Genomic DNA, 8670 nt, shown 5'->3' on the forward strand with positions numbered 1-8670 from the left:
ATCACACATACACAGCGTGTGTCATGTGACCTATACACTCAATAGCATTACAAGACATATATGTGTCACTTTGTACAAATGGTGATTGCTATGCATATTGTGTATCGGTGCATATGTTTGCACACACACAAAATTGAGGTACATAGCAGTTAATGCTATGTGTAGTACTGTGGTCACTGTAACTGGATGGGGTGTAGTACCATGAGCCATCAGCATGCAGCATCATGTGGTCACTCAAGGCTACTAATGTGTGCTAGACCGGCACATACCATGCTGTACCAGAACTGCAGTACCATGGCTACATTCACCATTTCACAGCCAGTTGTTACATGGGTATGTATGGTGCCCAATAGGGGGCATTGCCTTACATGAATGTGTTATGTGTTGAAGAGTGTCGCATAGCCACATGAGAGGCATCTACCCCTTAGGTATATTATGTGTGCTATGTGGATGACATTTGGGATACTGGAGTGTGACCTTACAGCAGCTGTCTGAATATGCCGTGTGTAGCATGTTAACGTGTAATGCGTATGACAAAGTTGTGTATGTTGTGTGCATGTGTATCGACTCTGCCTATCCAATGTCCACTACAGTGTTGCCACAATTGTGTGGGATGCTCTGTATATTGTATGTGTTTTAGGCAGCTACCCACACTACTGGGATGTGCATAGTCTCACAGCAAGCATGCACAGCATGCATTATGTGTATGTGTGTTACGTGTACATGGCCTACACCTCAGCTATGACATGCACATTTAATTAACAATATTAAATGTAGAATACACTCACCAGCATGGGTCTGCTGCCTTGCTGTCACACCAGAGGGACCTACAAGGATATGAGACAGTTTGTCAGTGGCAGCAACTGTGGCATTGCTACTGTGTGTTTGCAATCTTACAGTAGTACAATGGTTGACAGTCACAGGCCTACAGATTATATTCCTAATTATTAGTATTGCACAACACTAGGCACCACATCTTCTAACTACACAGTACACATCTCACATAAGCATGCTGTACCAATAGAAGTAACAGTAGTCTTCAGCTATGCCATGTTACCTGCATGCTCCATGTCAACTTGCTGGGTGGCTCTGGCCTCCATGATGATACATGCTACTTGTTGTTGTTGTTGGCCAGGAGCCACCTGGCTCAGGAGCAGCTCCTCCACTCTGGTGAGGGGGGGATGGATGGCTACCCCACCACCTGTGGCAAGCTGTTGTCTACGGATATCAGACGCACGCTGCCAGCATGTCTAATTAAATCACTGCAGTGATGGCATACCTGCTCATATGTCCGGTTATACATGCCTATGTCATTTATCCTACGGACAAGATCTTGCCACAGTGCAGTCCTCTCATGTTGGTCCTGGCTGGTTTTGGAGAATAGAAGGTCATAGTGCAGCATCAGGCTTGTCATTATCTGTTCCTCCTCTGCCAGGCTATAGGTGGGATTACGATGGTGGGCCATGACCCTGGAAGACAATGAAACAATATGTGTGAGCAAGTCATGTGGCACACTTAACATTCTAAAGTACAGATATCAATTAACTGCCATATATAGCAACCTATTGGCTGTCAGAGGATACACACTTTCAATACCACATATCAGTGCTCAGCCCACAACTGCCTGACAGTGCCTGGCGCACTCTATATATCAAACCATAATTTGCACAGCAACAAACATAAACCAGTATGTAAGACTATACAACAGTACATGGCACACTGTATGTGACACAATGCACCACCTAGCCACAGGAGGTATATATCAAGCTAATGCATCAATAAATATGTAATCCATTGCAATGATTGTAAAGTCCAGTTACAGTATTACCAGTATACCACACTAGTCGTTGATGGCAAACCCCTGCCTAACATATGTGCACATTCATTAATACAGGTGGCATACTGCTGTACTAGTCTATACATGTTGCTAGATATGCACTTATATCCTGTAACACACATATGACCGAGGCCATAGTACAGGCATACCCACACACATCAGACATACATACCAGACACAAAGGTATGGCAACCCAGATGACCTTTATCTGTGTACCATACAGTACTGTATGTCAGTAGTTACAAAACCTTATGCCTGAGGCATGTAATCTGTGAGGACTACAGGGAACACACAAAACAGTGGTTCCAAGAAATGTGGACATACACCATACTGTGCTGTTTAGGCAGACAGCTTCAGGTAGTACTACAGTTCATACAGGAGTTGAATTGACCAGCAGTAGCACTCAATAAGCATACATGTACTGCTTTAGCCTACAATGGGACACCCCAGTCGACACCAAGGGACTACGTCAGACCGTATGGAATACTGCTTTTTCTGCCTAGCAATTGCATACACATCCTTTGCTGGGATCACAGCTAGGACACATAATACCATGACAGAAACAGTTTCCCACTAAGCTATCACACATATACAGAACTCTGACACATTCACCAACACATTCACCATCGCACTTAGTTAACCTCACATAGCAATTATTGCAACAAGTACATGTTGGTGTGTATCGCTTCATAGGTAGGTAATAGGCTATTGGCCCTAGGGCCTATAGAAGTCTAGCCATATGCTACCCTGGCCTTTGACACACAGGTAATTACGTTTCATGTGGCCCTGTCAAGCAGAGCCACAGAGGTGATTCCCGGGGTGTATTTCCTATCTCCCATACAATCATCAGAATTATTTATGACGACTGCTAATTAGGAGCTTTGTTTGCTATTGATAGGTGGTTTGTTCCAGAGTATGGGATGTCTCTGAGATAGGAATCTATCCATCCAGCATGTGCTGTTTATTGAGGTCACAAGGTTTAGGTCCCTAGAGCGTGTAGCTTATATGGATTGTGATCTGTTTACGTGGAGCATGTACAACAGCTCTGGGTTTGACATAGCTTAGTATGTTAGGCAGAGGTCACCTCTGGGTAGGTGGTATGCGACACAGTCTAGCTGTAGATTTGTGAGACGGTCTGCATAGGGCATCTGTTTGAGGCCGGTATTACTCTTTGTGAGGTATGTCTGTGTCGTTTCCAGTTGCTGTAGATGTCTTGTGAGGTACATACCACATGGGGCATTGGACTCTATAATGGGCTTTATGTGTGATGAGTAGAGGGGAACACTGACCTATATTTCCCTGGATGACACACCTTTTGTGATTATGTGTGCCACGTAGACAGATGACATGACTAGTGTGGCACTGTGATTATCAAAGAAGAGACTACTGTCCACCTGTGTCCCATGGTCTCTTATCACACCTTCGGTGTTAAATAGACTACCACCTACGTGGTAGTTAATGGGTACAGAGTTTTTGCAAGAAGGGATTCCAATGTAGTGTCAACATTGAGCTGGAGTCCATGGCTTTGTCACCAGGCATCTGTTGCAGTAAATATGACCCTGTCTCTCTCTCTCTCTCTCTATATATATATATATATATATATATATATATATATACATATATATATATATATATATATATATATATATATATATAGATATACACACACATATATATATATATATATATATATATATATATATATATATATATATATATATATATATATATATATATACATATATATACATATATATAGATATATATATATATATATATATATATATATATATATATATATATATATATATATATATATATATATATATATATATATATATATATATATACACACACACACACACACACACACACACACACGCATACATATAAACATCCATTGGTGTACATATAGATATACATATAGGCACATATACAGTCCACCTTTCATGGTGGGGATATCAATTATGTGAAGGTTGTGAGGTATACAGTTATGTCATACTATAGCACAGTGTTGTGTGGAATGCATTGAAGGTGTTCTCAGCCCATGTAGCTTTAGCAGGCCTCACTGGCTGCAACACTGCAAACCTGACGAATCATACCCACAGCGTTTAACCACCACATGTCATATACCAGCACTGTATGCTGTCTTGTTTGCCACACACTACAATCTACATAGAAATATGCACATAACAACCTTCAACAACATATATATGTCTACCCTTCACAAACAGTTGCAGTATGTCCCTTGCTCTATGCACATCTACAGATGCTAATATATCTGACACAGATAGAACCCTCCGTATGTGTGTGCCATACACACACAAGGTCCTCACTGTTGTAAATTCGTGTACCTCACGGCTGACCTGTTGGGCATTGCTGCAACATGAACAGGTGTCACATGTGAGCACACAGTAATATTAGAGGGTGTATATATAACTGCAAATGCTAGATTAGCATCCTAGCCTGGTACAGCTGTTGCCAATGCTAAGCTACACATTAATATGACTACCATGCATTTGTTACTCTGTCACATCCATGTTTATATAACCGTATCCGCTACTCCCCCAAACAGACATTGTACACACTACTGTACAGAACACAGATAACATGGATCAGATGTTTGACATTTAATGCTGAACTACATATGTCAAAGTCATATCCCACTGCACACAGCTACACACTGATTTCTCCATGCCAGTAGTTATGCAGGGCATCTGTGCATAGATACATACTGCTGCCACATGTGGATGATTCAAACTATGTAGAGTACTCTTCATAAACATCTACTACATGCCAGCAAATACATAGCTCTTATATACCTTTCCTTCGTATGTTTTCGTATTTGTCGGTTCCGTGTGTTTTGTAATAAATTTTCTTTTTTATATCTTATTTTTTATTTCGAATTATATATTTTTTTCAATATAATTTTTTTTCAATGTATTATTGTTCAATATAATTTTTTATTTTTTTTTCAATATATATTTTTTTCAATATATTATTTTTTTCAATATATTCTTTTTTTTTCTTTTTTTTTCAATATATTACTTTTTTTCGATATATTTTTTTGATCTTTTTTCTTTTTTTCTGCTGCTGTTATCTGCGTCCGTCTCTCTCTCGTGCTCTCTCTCTCTCTCTCCCTCTGTACCTGCAGTGAAATGATTGCATGTGTGGACAGCAAGTACAGCCTGCTTTTATAGGTATCTGCACATGTGCATGTGATGGCCTCTGCACCAATTGGTGGCCACCATTTGGCAATTGCATGCAGCCTGCTGTGTGGTACTTGCAGTACTCACTGTCATAGCAACCCAATGCTATAAATTGCTAAGTCAGGTAGGCATAGCCCTTTCAGCTTTCCAAAGTGGGGACCATGCTTGTTTGCTGTGGACACCGTTGTGTAAGTCAGAAGGTTGGTATACTTCCTATAACTGATTCTAGGGGTGTAGCCAGTGATTTGAATGTTGTACTCAGACCTGAATGTTGCCACTTCCAGAACACAGTTGACAGTGTAGAATTGTACTCACCCCTACAAATGCTAACTCAAGATACATGGGAGTATGTAGTTTCTTTTCTACTTATACAATTAGCTGCCATACATACGTAGTTATTGAGATGTTTTCATTTGGCACATGAACTGTTTGGGAACTGCTATACTGTGGATATTAATATACTCACTTCTGCATAGTTTGTGCTTTTTATTCTGTTGACATTATCACAGGATACTCGTGAAAACTAGACAATTCCAGTACTGAGTATGCCTACCTACATCCTTGCTGGACCTTGAACACACAGGTATTTTGTACATTTGGGTGGGGATTGTCCTGCTATGATACTGTGTGGGGGTTGTAAAGTGCTGCTGTAACATTATTTACTGCTAGAATGCCTGGTTCTGTTATCACAGTCATATAATGCAATTCCACAACAACTGCTAGTAAAGTTCCACAGAACAGGTTTTGTGTTATGGCATTCCTATCTTTCCTTTACATTCACTCATTCTGATGCATGATATATATATATTTCAGCAACAGCCTGCTGTATATCTACTGTGGCTTAGTGGTACTTCATGCAATCTCGTGTGTCCAAGGTCCGGGGTTCGAGACTGACAGTGGTGTTTTATTTTGCTGCTGAGCAGAACAAGGGCCCTCACATGCAGGGTGACTAAGGCACTTTTAAGCACTTGTAAGCGGGTTTATGCGGGTTTGCGCAACGATTAGCAATACTTAGCTAAGCGCACACATGCGCACACTCGCTTAAACCCACTAACTACTGCTTACAAGTGCTTACTCCTGCTAACCCCCAGGCTAATTTCTTTGACAGAAAAGAAAATGGGGAGATAGAAAAGTGGTGAAAAAGGGGCACAAAGAGGGAAAGACAGTAGGGAAAACAGCTAGGGATGTGCAGGATGGATGTAGGGAAGGTCCATAGCTGCCCATTTCTTTAACAGCAACAGCTGTGCATATACTAGAAAATTGGAGGGAAATTTGAAACCTTCCACCCCTGAGAGAGGATGAGGACAACAAAGTATGTTGTACTGCCAATTAAATATCAGTTTATCTGTCCAGCGGACATGTGTGCAAAATGGGCAGCTATGTATGGGGTGTAATTTTTTTGTGGGAGCAGATTGCCCATTTTATTTTCAGGTGAGAGTGGAATGTGGGGTAGGGAAAGTAGGTATATTTGAGGAGGGAAGTTGGGGAGGTAAACAGACAAGACAAACAAGATGTATACAGGGGCAGAATATGACACATGGGGTAGGTGAACACCACTGACCGGGAAGTATGTTTGGAAATCGCAAGCCCATGAGCCCAGAGATGGCAACAGTGGAACTGAGATCCCCACCCATGGGCAGTCACCACTGCACCTTCACAGCCCAGAGGGTGGCTGTGCTGGGGGCTGCTTAGGAGGGGCAGGCTCACCCGTGAGTCATGTCACTCTTGCCTCGAGCTGGCGTAGAGGATCAGCGACTGAACACTGGATCTCTCTACGCACCACAGCCTAGACAGTTCGGAGGGTGATAGGTGGCCCTCCTCCGGCCATGCTTGCACGGGGGGGACAAGCCCCATTCCCTGCAGTGCTTCCACCCGAAGGTGGCACAGAGCCAATGGAGGAAGAGGTCCCAGGCTGGGCACCGGACCTGCTGGTGCCAGGTGCCATCACCAGCTGAGGTGGGACAGGTGGGTCCGCTGGCACCGGCCTTCCCATACATTCTATGTTTAGGAGGATTTAATGACAATATGGGTTGGTAACAGCCAACAGCATTCCAAATTAGTTGTAACAGCATGCAGTAATATTCCCATTAACCCAACACACCAGAGTTCCAACAGTTGAACAGCAAGCATAACACATGCATATATAGAACAACAGGGGACATTCCAACAGCATGCAGGATTGATTGGTGGCAACAGGCCACCAAAATTGTGGTGTTTGAACAGGGCACATGCATCAAAGTAAATGCAGATATTTATAAACCAATAGGACATATGTCCCAACAAATGTTTTGAGATTAGACATACCCATTGAGGTGTGGAATTGCATTGTTTATGCACATACAGTAGGGTGTAAAAAGATACCTCCATTAACATCTTATATGTACTTATAGTTTACACTACATTCCTATTGACTGCAGGTATATATTCCCTATATGTATTATTACACTAGGCAAAGTCCATTAAGTTGTGAAATGGGTTTTGCTAGTTCCTTATATACCTGACCTGTATCTGACATACAAACTGTCCAGGATGCAGATGTTACTGCTACATATTTATATATTTTATTTATATTTATATATCTACATATCTGGATGTGTTCAGGTGACATTATCAGTTACATTTCTACAGCCCCCTACATTTCTAGCAGCACACGGACATTTCTGGGGAACACATTAACAAGCTACTCATGTGCCAGATTTACCTATGCATGCCAGCCATTAACCAACAGCTGAGGACTGTATATATGCTTCACAGCTACTGGCACTCCCTTCATCCACTTTATATGGGCCTGCCCAAGTGTGGGTTGACAGCACTTAATACAACAGTACTATTTATATAATGCAAGAGTAAAACAACATTTCGAACTAAGTGACATGGACACACTCCAGGAATTATACCTTTATTAATTACATTACGCACTTTTCTAGAGACTCTCTCATTTATTTGATATTACAGTGCATGCAGAAGTCTTATTCAAGATGTATTATACCTTTATTAATGGGTTACAACACTCTTTTTCAGGCTCTCTGACTTATTTTACATAACAGTACATGCAGAGAAGTTATTCAGGACTTATTATGCCTTTATTATTGGGCTACAACACTTTTTTTCAGGCTCTATCACTTATTTAATATAACAATACATGCAGAATAATTACTAACCTGCCTGGTGGCGCAGCCTTAGCAGCCTATCTGCATAGGCTTGCTGATTCGCAGCACGGACACCTGCAGCTGTGAAGTAAATGAAGGGATATTGAGACATACCTGTCCATAATATAGACTACAATAGCAATTCTTACATACTCCATTCCATGGCTACCTACTCAGTAGTGGGGCATTTTCATTCCCACTGGCCTCCTGTATCCATTGGTTCAGTTGGTCCTGCTTGCTTCTCTTCAGTCTGTGTAGTGGTGTCTGACCTGCTCACCAGTCTGAGGGATGCCTGTGGCACTGGTGAGATCATGTGCTAGATGGTTCCAGGCTTCCACTTTGTACTCAGTGCCTTGAAACTGGCCCTGCAGGAGTCTTGCATCATGATGATGTACGAGGAGCCAAACCATCACTTTTGACCCCTCAATGCCCCACAGTTGTGCTCAAAAACGAGATCCCTCTCCAACACTGGCCA

Source organism: Protopterus annectens, chromosome 8.part0 (assembly GCF_019279795.1).
Source record: "Protopterus annectens isolate FY-2018-M chromosome 8.part0, PAN1.0, whole genome shotgun sequence".
NCBI lineage: Eukaryota > Metazoa > Chordata > Ceratodontiformes > Protopteridae > Protopterus > Protopterus annectens.